The 17904-nt window shown below is 44.9% G+C and overlaps 1 long non-coding RNA gene across 1 annotated transcript; it reads left to right on the top strand.

Moving 5' to 3' along the window:
- Positions 1-5029: 5029 nt before the first annotated feature.
- On the top strand, positions 5030-17252 carry LOC141171579 (uncharacterized). The gene is made up of 4 exons (XR_012252347.1): positions 5030-5302; positions 5429-5511; positions 11776-11865; positions 17150-17252. It is a non-coding gene; the product is annotated as an uncharacterized lncRNA (long non-coding RNA).
- Positions 17253-17904: the final 652 nt, after the last annotated feature.

Here is a 17904-nt window from a genome sequence, read left to right as displayed (position 1 = left end):
CTGACCGGTACAGCGGATGAGCATGGCAGGAAGGTTAACGGGTGGTCCGGGTAGATAAGCAGGCTGGTTCGGCAGATAGCCAGATGGGTGCTCCGGGTAGGCGAGCTGGTGGGCACGACAGATAACTGGCAGGTGCTCCAGGTAGGCAGGTTGGCGGGCACGACAGGTAACTGGCAGGTGCTCCAGGTAGGCAGGCTGGCGGGCACTACAGGTAACAGACAGGAGCTTCCAGGTAAGCAGGCTGGCGGGCACGGCAGGTAACTGGCAGGTGCTTCCAGGTAAGCAGGCTGGCGGGCAGAACTATAGACAGGCTGGCGGGCTGGACTGTAGACAGACTGGAGAGCAGGACTGACAGGCAGCGGGACCTGAGGGCTGAAGCAAGTGTTAGCACACAGAACAACAACCTTGCACAGGTAGAGAGGTCTGCTCAAAGAGGCATTTCTCGAACTTAGCGTATAGGCGATTCTGCCGGAGCCTTAGCAGAACCTGATGAACATCCCTCAGGTGTGAAGGCAGATCTGGAGAGAAGACCAAGATATCGTCCAGGTGTCCCACTACGCAAGAATACAGAAGAACACGGAAGATGTCGTTAACCAGCTCCTGGAAGATGGCTGGAGCATTACAGAGGCCAAAGGGAATCACGTGGTACTCGTAGTGACCATCCCAGGTGCTGGCGGATCCGGATCAAATTATAAGCCCCACGAAGATTGAGTTTAGTGAAGATCTTCGCGCCTTTAAGGCGGTCGAACAGCACCGAGATGAGAGGCAGGGAGTACTTATTTTTGATGGTAATCTGGTTAAGAGACCCCTGTAATCGATACAGGGACGTAGGGAGCAGTCTTTCTTCTTGACGAAGAAGAATCCTGCACCAGCCGGAAAGGTGGATTTCTGGATAAATCCCCTAGCAAGATTCTCCTCTATGTACTCAGACATGGCCCGGGTCTCAGCCAGCGACAAGGGGTAGATACGCCCGCGGGGAGGAGAAGCGCCAGGTACCAGGTCGATGGGGCAATCATACGGCCTATGAGGTGGTAGTGTCTCAGCTTCCTTTTTGTCGAAGACGTCCGCATAGGACCAGTAGGGTGCCGGCAGACCAGGTAGATTAGCCGAAGTTGACGGGGTTGAGCTGGACAAACCGGAACCAGACAGGACTCATGGCATTCCTGACCCCAATGGAGCACTTCACCGGATCTCCAATTCCGGACGGGCTCATGTCTTTGTAACCAGAGTAGACCAAGCAAGAGGGAGTGAGAGAGACCGGACAGCACATGAAAGGAGATCTTCTCCGAGTGCAGCATTCCCACCTGAAGGGTTGCAGGCTCTGTGATGAGTAAGATGGTTTCCAGAAGAAGTCTCCCATGCACGGAGGCAACCGCCAACGGTTCAGCCAGGCGTACAGTAGGAATATGATACCGCTCCACAACTGCCTGTTGAATGAGATTCCCAGCGGCTCCGGCATCCAGATGGGCAATCTCGAAGAAGTAGGTCTCACCACTAGAAATAGAAACAGACAGAGTCAAGGACGCAAAGGATTTACTCTTTCCTAGGATGACCTCTCTGAGCGGTCCTTGACACTGGAGTTTCCCGGCCTCACCGGGCAGGAACGGATCAGATGCTCTTTACTGCCACAGTAGAAGCAACTCCCCTTGGCTCGGCGCGTCTCCTGGCGAGACTTGACCATCCTGGTTTGGTCAATTTGCATGGGTTCAGGCGAACATGCCCGGGGAATTGCAGGTTGCAAGGCTGGCTTTTGGAATACAGGAGCCAGACGCGGAAATCTTCTCTCCCGGGTAGTCTCCTTAGCACGTTCCAGAAAACAGATGTCAATCCGGGTAGCTAATGACACCAGGTCGTCCAGGGTGGAAGGGATGTCACGACCGGCTAGCTCATCCTTGATCCATCCGGAAAGACCCTCCCTGAAGGTGGACACCAGGGCCTCGCTGTTCCAGGCAAGCTCAGATGCGAGGGTTCAGAAATGTATGGCATACTGGCCCACGGAGAGACTCCCTTGGCGGAGACGGAGAAGTGAAGAGGCAGTAAAAGATTTTCGTCCGGGCTCATCGAAGACCTTCCGGAAGGCAGCGAGGAAAGCCAGAAGATCGGACACCAGGGGATCCCCTCTTTCCCACAGAGGGTTTAGCCATGCCAATGCCTCCCTGGTGAGGTGGGACATGATGAACGTCAACTTGGCCCAGTCGGAGGGGAACTGATGTGCCAGGAGTTCAAAGTGCAGCGTGCACTGATTTAAGAAGCCCCGACATAAGAAGGGGTCACCACCAAAACGTGGAGGCGCAAAGAGCCGGGGTCCAGAGCCGGGTGCCATAGCGCCAGTAGGTTGAGGTGCCACCGGAGCGGGTGCCGCTCGGCTAGAGACGGACACAGACGGGGTGGACAGCGTGTCCAGGCGGGAGTTGACAGTCCGCAGATAGGACAGGATAGTCTACTGTTGGGATCTCTGACATGAGACCTCCTGGTACAGGTCAGAGAGTGAAGGAGCCTGGGGACCACTGGGTTCCATGGCCTGTGCAAACTGTTACGGGTCCGGGTGGTGGAACCTCTGTGCTTTGGTGCAAGGAGCAAGGTCGCACGGCGGCTCAATCGACTCCGTGAACCAGGGAGGGACCGAGCAGGGGGACCACATGCCACTCTGGGACCGACCTTGTGTGAGAGCAGGTGACTCCCTCGGGTCAGATGGCAGGAACTGACCAGTACAGCGGATGAGCACGGCAGGAAGGTTGACGGTAGATAAGCAGGCTGGTTCGGCAGATAGCCAGACAAGTGCTCCGGGTAGGCAAGCTGGGGGGCACGACAGGTAACTGGCAGGTGCTCCAGGTAGGCAGGTTAGCGGGCACTACAGGTAACAGACAGGTGCTTCCAGGTAAGCAGGCTGGCGGGCACGAGGCTGGCTGGCGGGCACGACAGGTAACTGGCAGGTGCTCCAGGTAGGCAGGCTGACGTGCACTACAGGTAACAGACAGGAGCTTCCAGGTAAGCAGGCTGGCGGGCACGGCAGGTAACTGGCAGGTGCTTCCAGGTAAGCAGGCTGGCGGGCAGAACTATAGACAGACTGGCGGGCTGGACTGTAGACAAACTGGCGAGCAGGACTGACAGGCAGCGGGACCTGAGGGCTGAAGCAAGTATTAGCACACAGAACAACAACCTTGCACAGGCACCTCCATTTTGGAGGAGGCGCCTTATTTAGGAGAAGTCCTCCGGCCATTGGCAGGGGACCATTTAGGACGGCGCGCGCGGCCCCTTTAAGAGGGAGGGAGCGTGCACGCCCTATGCACAGTGCCCAGGAAGCTGTGCGCGGTGCGCGCCACAGCAGCAGGTGAGCGGAAGGACGCCGGACCTGGACCGCGGCGGTGAGGGGAACGGCGTCTCTGCCCGGCAGGAGGCAGAGACGCCGATGCTACACAACGATCCAAAACACAAGGCCAAGTCGACCAGTCATTGGCTACAACAGAACAAAGTGAAGGTTCTGGAGTAGCCATCTCAGTCTCCTGACCCCAATATCATTGAGCCACTCTGGGGAGATCTCAAGTGCGTAGTTCATACCAGACAGCCCAGGAATTTGCAGGAACTGGAGGCTTTTTGCCAAGAAGAATGGGCAGCTTTACCATCTGAGAAATTAAAGAACCTCATACACAACTACGACAAAAGACTTCAAGCTGTTATTGATGTTAGAGGGGGCAATACACGGTATTTAGAACTGGGGTATGTGAACTTTTGATCAGGGTCATTTGGATGTTTTTGGTTGTCATTCAAATTTAAAAAAAGAAAACACAGTAGTTTGACAATAAATGGCTTCACCCAACCAATTACCATGAGTGGAGAAAAAGTTTTTTTGTTATCATTCATATTCTCTGAAACAAGGCCAAGAAAGGAAAAATTCTGCCAGGGTATGTAAACTTTTGAGCACAACTGTATATGATATATCACTATGCTACTATATGCTGTGATTCTGTGACTGGTAGGGGGCAAAATCCCCACTGATCACACAAATATTAGGACCTTAATTCAACATTGTTTCTTGTAGACTCTACAAGGGTGGTGTCTTTTAGTGATAGCTTGCAGTGAAATGTTTTTATTGCTTTCAAAAGAGATGAGGATAAATAAACTACTTTTATTTGCCCATAAATCAGTGATAGAAAATATTGATTTAAATGATTTATCTGATATTACTGCTGTTATGAAATAGCAGGTATTGTATTATCAGCCAGAGAAGATACAAAGAAAACACAGAAAGCAGTAGAACAAGTATAAAAAAAATATTATGCCACTTCCATTGAACATTGTGTTTACACACTTAAGCCAACGTGTAGTAGGCGTATTGTTCTTTAAGGTTACATTTGTAGGAGTTTGTGCTACTGTACATTCTGCAATACCCACATAACAAGCATCCTTACTGCCAACTACGCCGGGAGGGAGGGGAGCGCGGGCTGAAGGGATAATGAGCCAGTGTCATCTTCCTTAATAAACAGCAGTCTTCAGGTTTGTTTTCCAAGTACCTTCACATTGTGCTAATCTTGACAGATAGAAATGAAAGGGGGAAATGTATCCAGGTAAATCCAATTGTCAGTTATGGAGCTTAGAGCTTATGTCTGCTCTTTTTTGTCTTCTGCATATAAATAATACACTACAGTTCATAAGATAAAAATAAGTAAATATTTCAGCTAATATGCACCAATGCCCCGATTTTTTAACAGCCCCAAAAGAGTATTTGCCTCTGGACCTCCCTTTTAGTCAGACAGCTGAAATTACAGAAGATCAGCAGTTGAACACTCCCCCTACAGAGGCCACTGCGGGAAAAAGTAGGTATTACATGGCATTCCTATAGGAGACTATGCTGGCAATGAGTCCTCCAGAGATCCATATGCTTTAATGTTACATTATAATATAATATAACTCTACTGTATTGTAAAATACTATTTACACCCAAAATGAAAAAAAACAAAACTTTTTTATCAGTTTGCTAGAAAATATTATTCAACTGTTACTTTTTGTTATATGTTTTTTTCAGAAGTGTAACTCAAAGTTCCTGGGCCCCATTGCAAAATCTACAAGTCTGCTTACCTACCGTGCGCCATTAATTAAAATACTGCATTTAGTAAACCTTAGTTATCAGGGTCTGTTAGGCTCACTGGGTGAGGTGGTTCCTCCATGCCCCAGGTCCTGGTGGGCACTTGGACGCCAGGCATTGATGCAGCAAGCTGGAAGGTATGTGGGCAGCAAGGACTTGGCATACTCAGAAATCTCAGGAGTAGCAGAAGGGATGAAGTGGAACCCAACAGGGATGGAAGTAAGTAACACAGTATGCACTGAAGGGGGAGCATCCTAATCATAAAGGTTGAGAGACTCAATCCCAAAACACAGGTGTGTTTCTTAGTAGAGTCTTAACTAAGATTATGTCATTGATCCACGGCAGGCAATTTGCAAAACCTGATGTGGAGCACAACAAAGGGCATCGGACTCAGGGGAAGGAAGTGGAGCTCATAATACATGAGACAGGTGTGTAACAAGGTCCAGGCACTACTGCCACCTCACATATAACTACTCCCTCCAACTTTCCTAGGATAAGCCAACTTTCTTAGGATACTGAATAATATTATTCAATATGCCGAGATTATATCCTACCATTTGAAAGATTTGAAGATTTGTATATAAAAAAGCCATGTATTATGCCCAGATGGGAGCAAAATTGGTTACCATGTTGATTGACTTCAAACTTTCAACTCTTGCACATAAAATTTTCTAGGTTGCGATAGTTATTTTACAAATTGCTGCAGAGAATGCATGTAGTAAATACATTTTCAGGCATACTTATTTGTCCTGCAATGTAGATCGCCTAGATAATTACAAAACATTTGCCCAACTTATTACTAAATACTCCCATAGTGGATAAATGTTGTAATATCCGTCTAGTCAAGGAAGAAAATCCCTATATATATACAGTATATACAATACTGTGCAAAAGTTTTAGCCAGGGGTCGAAAAATGCAGCAAATTAAGAATAGTTTTAAAAATAGAAATGTTAATAGCATATTTTTATCAATTAGCAAAATGAATGAACAAAAGTGAAATCTAAATCAGATCAATATTTTGTGACCTTCCTTTGCGTTCAACAGTACCAATTCTTCTAAGTATGCTTGCACACAGTTTTTGGAGAAACTCGGCAGAGAGGTTGTTCTAAACATCTTGGAGAACTAACCACAGATCTTCTGTGGATGTTACTTGTGCAAATCCTTCTTTCTCTTCATATTATCCCAGATAGACTCAATAATGTTGAGATCTGGGCTCTGTGGGGTCAGATCATCACTTCCAGGACACTTTGCTTTTCTTTATGCTGAAGATAGATCTTAATGACATTGGTGGTATGTTTGGGGTCGTTGTCCTGTTGCAGAATAATTTTGGAGCCATTCAGACGCCTCCCAGATAGTACTACATGATGGATAAGTATCTGCTTGTATTTCTCAGCATTAAGGACACCATTAATCTTGACCAAATCTCCAACTCAGCTTGCTAAAATTCAACCCCAAACGTACAAGGACCCTCTAACATGCTTTACTGCTACCTGCAGACACTTATTATTGTGCCGCTCTCCAGCCTTTTAGACTCCCTTCTGTTACAGTTAAATGTTTCACATTTTGACTACTCAGTCCAGAGCACTTGCGCTCCAGTTTTTCTGCACTCGTGTTCTTATGTTTTCGCGCGTAGTTGAGTCACTTGGCCTTGTTTCCATGTCAAAAGTTTTTTTTTTTGGCCGCAATTCTACTATGAATATCATTTCTGAACAGACTTCTCCGAACAGTAGATGGGTGTAGCTGGGTCCTACTAGTTGCTACAGGTTCTAAGCTGATGGCACTGCTGGATATCTTCTGGTTTTGAAGGGAAGTAAGCATGGGTCATCTTTCATCTGCGGCACTAAGTTTACTTGACCGACCATTGCATCTACGGTCCTCAACGTTGCTCATTTTTTGGTGTCCACAATACCGAGAAATACAGGCAGATACTTATCCATCAAGCATCAAGGAGGCATCTGATTGGCTCCAAATCTATTCTGCTGAAAGACAATGACCCCAAACATCATTGAATCTTTCTGGAATTACATGAAGACAAAAGGATCTGCGTAAGCAGACATCCACAGAAGATCTGTGGTTAGTTCTCCAAGATGTTCGGAACAACCTCTATGTCGAGTCCCTTCAAATAGTGTGTGCAAGTACAAATACTTTCCCTTTTTTTTCCACTTTATTTTTCATCACTTAACAAAATACAAACTAACAGCATTTTTTCCACACCTGCCTAAAACTTTTGCATAGGACTCTACAAGGCCACCATTAACCCCTCAAGGATGCAGTTCTTTTGCACTTTATGGACACAGAAATTTTTATTTTTGCATTTTAATTTGTGTATTCCTAAGGCCATAAGTTTTTTTTATTGTTCTGCCAACATAGTGTTTGAGGGATTTTCTTTTCCCGACAAGCTGTATTTTTAAATATACCCATTTTGAGGTACATAAAGTATAACTTATTGATTAACTTTTATTAACTCTTTATGGGCATACAGAAGAAAATTCAGCAATTATGATATTGTTCTTTTGCATTTTGAAAATTTTCCCAGTAGGTAATTCTGCAGGTAAGATTTTACTGATTGTGCTTCTTTTTTTGATGGATATCTTTTAGCTTTCATTGGTACCATTTTCAGTTAAATAAAACATTTACATCCCTTTTTATTGTTTTGGGGGGTTTGGAGGAGAAGGGAACAAAAAAATGCAATTTTGACATACAGTACAGACCAAAAGTTTGGAAACACCTTCTCATTTAAAGATTTTTCTGTATTTTCATGACTATGAAAATTGTACATTCACACTGAAGGCATCAAAACTATGAATTAACACATGTGGAATTATATACTTAACAAAAAAGTGTGAAACAACTGAAAATATGTCTTATAGTCTAGGTTCTTCAAAGTAGCCACCTTTTGCTTTGATGACTGCTTTGCACACTCTTGGCATTCTCTTGATGAGCTTCAAGAGGTAGTCACCGGGAATGGTTTTCACTTCACAGGTGTGCCCTGTCAGGTTTAATAAGTGGGATTTCTTGCCTTATAAATGGGTTTGGGACCATCAGTTGTGTTGTGTAGAAGTCTGGTGGATACACACCTGATAGTCCTACTGAATAGACTGTTAGAATTTGTATTATGGCAAGAAAAAAGCAGCTAAGTAAAGAAAAACGAGTGGCCATCATTACTTTAAGAAATTAAGGTCAGTCAGTCCGAAAATTTGGTAAAACTTTGAAAGTGTCCCCGAGTGCAGTTGCAAAAACCATCAAGAGCTACAAAGAAACTGGCTCACATGAGGACTGCCCCAGGAAAGGAAGACCAATAGTCACCTCTGCTTCTGAGGATAAGTTTATCCGAGTCACCTGCCTCAGAAATCGCAGGTTAACAGCAGTTCAGATTAGAGACCAGGTCAATGCCACACAGAGTTCTAGCAGCAGACACATCTCTACAACAACTGTGAAGAGGAGACTTTGTGCAGCAGGCCTTCATGGTAAAATAGCTGCTAGGTAACCACTGCTAAGGACAGGCAACAAGCAGAAGAGACTTATTTGGGCTTAAGAACACAAGGAATAGACTTTAGACCAGTGGAAAGCTGTGTTTTGGTCTGATGAGTCCAAATTTGAGATCTTAGGTTCCAACCACCATGCCTTTGTACGACGCAGAAAAGGTGAACGGATGGACTCTACATGCCTGGTTCCCACCGTGAAGCATGGAGGAGGAGGTGTGATGGTGTGGTGATGCTTTGCTGGTGACACTGTTGGGGATTATTCAAAATTGAAGGCATACTGAACCAGCATGGCTACCACAGCATTTAGCAGTGGCATGCTATTCCATCCAGTATGCGTTTAGTTGGACCATCATTTATTTTTCAGCAGGACAATGACCCCAAACACACCTCCAGGCTGTGTAAGGGCTATTTGACCAAGAAGGAGAGTGATGGGGTGCTACGCCAGATGACCTGGCCTCCGCAGTCACCAGACCTGAACCCAATCGAGATGGTTTGGGGTGAGCTGGATCGCAAAGTGAAGGCAAAAGGGCCAACAAGTGCTAAGCATCTCTGGGAACTCCTTCAAGATTGTTGGAAGACCATTTCCGGTGACTACCTTTTGAAGCTCATCAACAGAATGCCAAGAGTGTGCAAAGCAGTCATCAAAGCAAAAGGTGGCTACTTTGAAAAACCTAGAATATAAGACACATCTTCAGTTGTTTCACACTTTTTTGTTAAGTATATAATTCCACATGTGTTAATTCACAGTTTTGATGCCTTCAGTATGAATGTACAATTTTCATAGTCATGAAAATACAGAAAAATCTTTAAATGAGAAGGTGAGTCCAAACTTTTGGTCTGTACTGTATTTAGTCATCTATATTTTTTAACGATGTTCAACTACTGGATAAATTTGGTGCTACAAATATTGTGGCAAAACCAATAGAAAAGAAATGCAGCGATACCAATTTTTTATATTGTATGTTTTTGGTTTGATGATGAAATAATTTTTATTGTGAGAAAACGTTATTTTTGTTGTTGCTTTTTTACATTTTTTTAGTTAAGTTTTTCTTTTATACTTGTCCCCACTTAAATTTATTTTTCATATTTCTGTTTCTTATTTACTTACATGTTTTTCGTTTATACTTGTGCATACTTTATTTTACAGTATATACTTGTGTACCTTTTAGTTTTTTTTTTTTAATTATTCCCTTGAAGAGGACTTCAATGTATGATCACTTGATCAGTAATAATATTATGCCTTCCTGTCAGTATTCTTTTGAGAGGCAGCTTATTTGGCAGGGCCTAAAAGGTATTCCATACATGCAGGGGCGGAACTACCGCCCGTGCAGCCGGTTCATTGAACGGGGGCCCCGAGGGAGAGGGGGCCCCTCCAGCCTCCAGCAGGGCCGCCATCAGGGCATGACTGCCCTGACTCCAGTATGGGGCCCGGCCGGTAGGGGCCCCCTCGGGGGCCCCCCTCTTGTGCGTCTCTCTCCTCATGGGGCCCCCGGCCCCATGCTATGCGCCGGGTCCGGGACATTTCAGCGCTGAGCTGCGCTGTTGCAGCAGCGCCTTCATGATTCCCCTGACTTCCGGTCATGTGACGGTGCCGTCACATGGCCGGAAGTCAGGAGAACCTGCTGTCAGCGATTTGGACGAGCGCCAGGATTCTGCAGGGATCGCATGGGGGTAAGTATAACAAGTTTTATTTTTTTTAAAAATACAATTAACTAGGAGTGGAGAGATGGGAGAAGCACATGTGTGTGTGTGTGTGTGTGTGTGTGTGTGTGTGTGTGTATGTGTATGTATGTGTGTGTGGGGGGGGAGATGGGAGATGCACATGTGTGTGTGTGGGGGGGGAGATGGGAGATGCACATGTGTGTGGGGGGGGGGGAGATGGGAGATGCACATGTGTGTGTGTGGGGGGGAGATGGGAGATGCACATGTGTGTGTGTGAGGGGGGAGATGGGAGATGCACATGTGTGTGGGGGGGGAGATGGGAGATGCACATGTGTGTGTGGGGGGGGAGATGGGAGATGCGAGATGCACGTGTGTGGGGGGGGGAGATGGGAGATGCACGTGTGTGGGAGGGGAGATGGGAGATGCACATGTGTGTGGGGGGGGAGATGGGAGATGCACATGTATGTGGGGGGGGAGATGGGAGATGCACATGTATGTGGGGGGGAGATGGGAGATGCACATGTGTGTGGGGGGGAGATGGGAGATGCACATGTGTGTGGGGGGGGAGATGGGAGATGCACATGTGTGTAGGGGGGGGAGATGGGAGATGCACATGTGTGTGTGGGGGAGATGGGAGATGCACATGTGTGTAGGGGGGGAGATGAGAGATGCACATGTGTGTGTGGGGGGGATGGGAGATGCACATGTGTGTGTGGGGGGGATGGGAGATGCACATGTGTGTGGGGGGGGATGGGAGATGCACATGTGGGGGGGATGGGAGATGCACATGTGTGTGGGGGGGGAGATGGGAGATGCACGTGTGTGGGGGGGGGGAGATGGGAGATGCACGTGTGTGGGGGGGGAGATGGGAGATGCACGTGTGTGGGGGGGGGAGATGGGAGATGCACATGTGTGGGGGGGAGATGGGAGATGCACATGTGTGGGGGGGGAGATGCACATGTGGGGGGAGATGAGAGAGGTGCACATGTGGTGGAGGGGGATGAGAGAGGGGCACATGTGGGGGAGGGGGATGAGAGAGGGGCACATGTGGGGGAGGGGGATGAGAGAGGGGCACATGTGGGGGGGAGGGGGTGAGAGAGGGGCACATGGAGGGGGATGAGAGCTGCACATGGGGGAATTGGGAGTAGGGGGATAATGAGCTGCACATAACGAATGTGGGGTGGGGGAGAGTAAATGATAAATGATGATGGGGTGGGGAGAGCACGGACATGATATAATGACTTGGGGCAGGGGGTGCATGTAAATATTGAATGCGGGGAGCAGGAAGTATAGAGTAGGGGGCGTTGCGGATGCAGGAGTGTGACTGGTAACAAATTGGCGGAAAGAGTAGAGGTTCTAATTAAATTATATATTAAGTGCCTATTTACAGTTAATGGGGGCACAGTGGTGGATTACAATTTATATTTGGAATGGTAGGTTGCCTAATAACTAACCATATATTGATGGTGGATGCACGTCTGTATTCAGCTGCGTAATGTAGAAGTTGGGGAATGTGCTCTAGATAACTGTGTTATTTTATGCAGAGACGAGTCCTGGCTGGAAGACGTGATGGCGGTCTGTGCTGGATGAAGGAGAAAAGCGAAGATGAAGGACTTCACCTAGAGACGTCACCGGTGAGTCAGTCTATTACATGTACACTGTGTATAATGTCACTGGTGCTCACTGTATTACCTGTACACTGACACTATATACAGAGCTCCTGTGTATAATGTCACTGGTGATCACTGTATTACCTGTACACTGACACTATATACAGAGCTCCTGTGTATAATGTCACTGGTGATCACTGTATTACCTGTACACTGACACTATATACAGAGCTCCTGTGTATAATTTCACTGGTGATCACTGTATTACCTGTACACTGACACTATATACAGAGCTCCTGTGTATAATGTCACTGGTGATCCCTGTATTACCTGTACACTGACACTATATACAGAGCTCCTGTGTATAATGTCACTGATGATCACTGTATTACCTGTACACTATATACAGAGCTCCTGTGTATAATTTCACTGGTGATCACTAGATTACCTGGACACTTACGTTATACATACCATGTATAGAGCTCCCGTGTATAATGACACTTATGGTAATATTAGTAATGTGGTGGTAATATTAGTAATGTAGTGGTAATATGTGGTCTGGTCATGGTGTGGCAGTTTTTCTCCCTTCTGTGTGGTATTATTCGGTCACTATGTTGTGGTAATATGTGGTCTGGTCATGGTGTGGTGGTATTCCCTGTATGTGGTATTATTGGTCATTTAAAAAAAAAATGTATATGACACATTCCCTTAAAGAAAACTAAATAAAAATATATCTAAAAAGAGTATTGGATATTTTAAGAAAATTTTAATAGGTTAGAGTAGGGCCCGCCCAGAAGAGTCTACCTTATCGTGGTGGCGGCTTTAAAAATCTTTTGGCCAAAACAAAAGCTGATGGCTATGTATGTGGCGCCGTCACATGGCCGAACGTCAGGAGAAACTGGTGGCAGCGACGTGGACGAGCGCCAGGATTCTGCAGGGATTGCATGGGGGTAAGTATAACAAGTTTTATTTTTTTTAAATACAATTAATTAACTAGGAGTGGGGGGAATCAGAGATGCACGGGGGGGGTGAGAGATGCACATGGGGGGGGTGAGAGATGCACATGGGGGGATGAGAGATGCACATGGGGGGATGAGAGATGCACATGGGGGGGATGAGAGATGCACATGGGGGGGGATGAGAGATGCACGGGGGGTGAGAGCTGCACATGGGTGGGATGAGAGCTGCACATGGGGGGGTGAGAGATGCACATGGGGGGTTATGTTTACATAACTTTGTTGCCTTATGAAGGGCAGGGGGGCCCCCCAAAATTTCTTGCACAGGGGCCCACTACAGTCTGTGTCCGCCCCTGCATACATGGCAATCCTTGAGGCCATTGTTAGGCTGATCCCAACAGTTGCAGCAGGGTGTTAGCTGTGTATAACTGCTGACAACCATTGAGAATGTTGCTTTAGGTCACAGTTCTATGCTGATTTATTTAATTAAATCTTCATAAGATTATGGCTCTATTTTTCTATATTTTTAACATAGCTCTAAGTCCTCTGCCGAGACGTAGATTTAAAGGGAATCTGTCTGCAGGTTTTTGCTATGGAATCTGAGGGCAGCAGGAAGTAGAGGCTGATACACTGATTTCTGTGATATGTCACTTATTAGGTTGTGTGCTGTTGTTTCAATATAATAAGTGTTTTATAAGTAGGAAATATAAGTGTTTTTTAACACTGTCGGACTAGCTGCCATCATGCCACCTGGTCCAACCATGTCCACAATGCTGATTAGCAGCTTACTGTCAATGTACAATGTACACAGAAAGTTGTGGAGGGCGGGGATAGCTTTTTGAGCACTGCTACATCTATAGCAGAGAAAACTCTAATTGCATCACGACTGCTGCACCCAGTAAACTAAGTGACACATCACTGGAATCAGTGTGTCACGCAATGTGTAGGAAAGACTAGGTGCAACACAAAGGGAAGAGGGGAAGTGAGCCCAGATTTGATATCACCCTGTCTCCCCTAATGTCCCTATATTAGTTCCTCACCAATCGCCGCAAAGGAACCTAAACCCTGCATTTCCCTAGAGCTTTGTCTTGGATAGGGAAGGGGTGATGAGCACTAGTCAGTCCCTACTAACAACTAAAGACAACAAGGGAGACAAACACAGGGGAAAGTAACTTAGCTTGAGCCGACTTCAGAGAGATTACACCAAATGTCCTCCAAGACACCAGAGAGGAAGTAAGCAGACATCAATAGAGCTCCAAGCCTTCACAAGGGAACATGTGAATATCACCGGTGCCTCCCTGTAGCAAACAGAAAGTATTTAAACAGCCAGGCCTGGATGTCAATTAGCAGGAGGGAGGTAGCCGCTGGGTCCTAGAGTGAGACGGATCTAAGAAGGTGTCTGTAATGCCAAATAAAGAGATCTTTTGCAACCAACTGCAGGGCGACTGTCTGTCACATCTGACACACCCGTGACACAGGGTCTCTTTACCTAGATTGTGCTGTGCTCAAATAGTGACAGATCCCTTTTAAACGACAATATGCTGGTTTCCTGCCATTGCCAGTAAAGGAGCCTAGGAACTTACTGCCTACTGTGTTGTGATTAAGTGTACAGCAGTATGCAGTAAGATCGTAGGCTCCCTCCAGTGTCAGTCGCAGGGAGCATGTTATTATATAAAGGAGCTGTCCAGCACCTCTAATCAGTCTGATTTGACAATGATACTTGCTGGACGGAAGTGTTCAAGACAATTGTACCACGCCCCACAAGTGTCTGGCATGTGTCCTTTTAATTAGTATAGGACATGTCTGTGATATTTGTCTCTACAACTGTCCCTTCCATTACAGTGTGCATCAGCGTCTTTCCATGCCCAATGTCACTATGGGAAGTAGAGGGACAAGGACAACCTCTTTAACTCAATGGCTACAGTTAAAGAAGCACACCCATCAAAGTTTATATCCTCTTAATATATTGCAGCCATCATATTATATAGCACGGTGTACTTACAATTGCTTATTTTGCCTTTCTACCCAGTTATTTTTTCTCTTTTCCATTAGGTTATGATATCATTAAAAACTGACTAGCTGAATCCTTCTAAGTTCTATGTAGAAAGCAGGAAGCCTCTTTTCCCTGCATGACTCATCATTAGAACTACAATTCTAGATCACTGCAAAGTCCCTGACATAACAGCTCCACCTCCTCTTCAACTTCTGACCCAGCTGCTCAGCTCCTCTTCCCTGCCAGGGATTTTGCAGTGATGTACAGTCCTGCTCATCATTATTGGCACCCATGAAGTTTAAGTACATAATGTGGAATATCTCCTGAAAAAAAATCTATCAAGTGAAATAGGTTTTTTTGTGTAGAGCACTCGTGTTAAATACAAAAGAACAAATGATAAACTATAATTTAAAACCAAAAACAATGGGAGGGAAAAATAGAAAAACCTAAAGCTAGCTGTGCACTGGTATTGGCACTGGTATTGGCACCCTTTACATTAATTTAGTATAGAAACATATTTTGACTCGCCTATGGTAAATCACAAAAGAGATTCACCTGTGATTAATTGTTGGTGCCCATGTGACATGAATTAGCCAATGAACGATGACTTCAGCGTTTTAAAAAGCCACATGGTAGGTCCTGTTCCTTTGTCACAATAGTAAAGATAAAGAAGCTGTCTGAAGGCATCAGAACTGCTATTATTAGCAAACACAAGACTTACAAATGGTATAAGGCCATCTTCAAAGACTTGGTATCCCAGTTTCAACAATGCGCAATGTTATTAAGAAGTTTGCCAAGTATGGAAACCATCAAGAACCTCCCTGGACGTGGGGGATAGAGGAAAATTGATAAGCGATGTCTTCGAAGGTTGGTGCGAATGGTGGAAGAAACACCACATCAAACATCCAGAGACCTGAAGGCCAACCTGGAATAGTCTGGGGTCATGGTTTCAACAAGTACCATACACCGCACACTAAACCAAGTAGAGCTTTATGGGTGAAGGCCCAGGAAGAAACCATTGCTGAAGAAAAGACATAAATAGGAACAAATGATCATTGCCAAAGAGTACCTTGACAAACCACAATCCTTGTGGGAAAATGTGCTGTTGACAGATGAAACAAAAATGGAGCTTTTTGGCAATGCAAAGCAACAGTTTGTTTACGGATGGCACAATGAAGCTTATAAGGAAAATAACGCCTTACCAACAGTTAAGCATGGTGGAGGATCCATAATGCTTTGGGGTTGCTTTGCTGCATCTGGAACTGGAGGCCCCGACCATATCACAGGAATCATGAAATCAATGGATTATCAAGAGATTTTAGAGCAAAATGTCCTACCCAGTGTAAGAAAACTTGGTTTGAGTCGAAGATCATGGGTCCTCCAGTGAAACAATAACCCAAAACACACAGCAAAAAGTACACAGGAATGGTTGAAAAAGAAAAAATGGACTGTTTTAAAATGGCTAACAATGAGTTCTGACCTCAATCCCATTGAAAATCTTTGAGGATGAGCTGAAATCTGCTATTGGGAAAAATGACCCTGCAAACATTCATGAGCTTGAACAAACTGCAAAGAAAGAGTGGGAGAAAATTCCAGCTGAGAAGTTCAAGAAGCTTATAGATGGCTACAAGAAACGTTTGGAGGCTATCAGCAATGCCAAAGGGTGTGTGCAGCCAAGTATTAATTAGGGGTGCTTTTATTGCTGCACATGCTGTTTATTCTGTTTCTTCTTTGAAATTGCAACATGGAAGTTGAAAAACAATGTTTTATTGTTGTATTACTTTGGACCACTAGTTAAAAAATCCTGAGGATATAACTTTGGTACATTTCCATTTATTTCTGAAGATTTTGTACAGTCTATGAAAAAAATGAAGGGCTGCCAATAATGGTGAGCAGCACTGTAGAACTGTAGTTCTAATGATGACTCATGCAGGAAAAGATTCTTTCTGTTTTCTACATCTAGCTTAGAAGGATTCAGTTAGTCAGTTTTTAATCATGTAATGACATAAACTTAATGGAAAAGAGAAGAATTAACTGGGTGGAAGAGCAAAATGAGCAATTGTAAGTACACAGTGCTACGTAATATGATGACTGCAATATATTAAGAAGATAAAAACTTTGATGGGAAGAGTGCTTCTTTAATTGGTGCTCTGAATCAGAAAACATCCAGAAAGAAAGGATCCAACCCCTATATAAAGATATACCGTAGTTATAAATCATCACAGAACCTGGAACTTATTTCTATAGAAAATACAAAATGGTATTAACTTGCTTTAAGGTTTACTGGTTACATTGAGTCCACATTGCTTAAGGATCTCTTTTTATTTCATTAGTCATTAATTATCTTAATTGTTCCAAGGTCTACAAGGCAATTGTTACAGACCGACTTGAAAACAACAATCAAAATTCTTTTTCTCTATGGAAAATTAAACTGCAATGAAGAGGAAATGAAAACCAGGTCCAGTTAATTCTTGTTCTGATTTTTTTTTCTTTCTCTTTTAAAATAGGGAAGAGATTTTAAACATTCATAGCTCATTGACAGTCTGACAAATCTACAGTCTACGATACCCCTGGCAAACTAAGGCAATAGACTTCTAGCTATTTAATGAACCCATAAATTTGTTTTTTCAACTTACGCCAGACCTTGTAATTTTACTGTAATGAATATGCGTATATTTTATATCTGCATAAATTTCATGGTTATGTATTTACATCTCTGCCTTAACTCTTTAGTGTTTGCGCTACAGTCTGAAGAATAAACAAACCCGGCTCACATGTTAGTGAACCCCCTAAAAAGGCTCATTAATCAGATGTCAGCGGTGCCAAGCATAACACAAAAAGACCTAAGCTCTAAACACAGACTGTGTGTCACAATCAAGAGCATTCCTTCTCCATGAAGGGTCATTTGGTGTCATTGAACTGTATTTTTCATCATCACAAGGCAGTATGAGAAGTCAACAATAGGTGACGCTGCAACTACTCCGACCTGGCAGATCTGGATTGTCAAAGCAGAGATCTATGAAAATAGGATTTATTCTACATATTACATTTCGGTGCCGAATGTCTGCGCCCTTGGAAATGGCAGCTATCACCTCCCTCTAAAATATGTAGGAC

The sequence above is a fragment of the Phyllobates terribilis genome, unplaced genomic scaffold (assembly GCF_046119375.1).
Source record: "Phyllobates terribilis strain yellow unplaced genomic scaffold, ASM4611937v1 Scaffold_12__6_contigs__length_324123572, whole genome shotgun sequence".
Taxonomy (NCBI): Eukaryota; Metazoa; Chordata; class Amphibia; order Anura; family Dendrobatidae; genus Phyllobates; species Phyllobates terribilis.
Note: the sequence above shows the minus strand (reverse complement) of the source record. Positions and strands in the feature narration are given on the sequence as shown.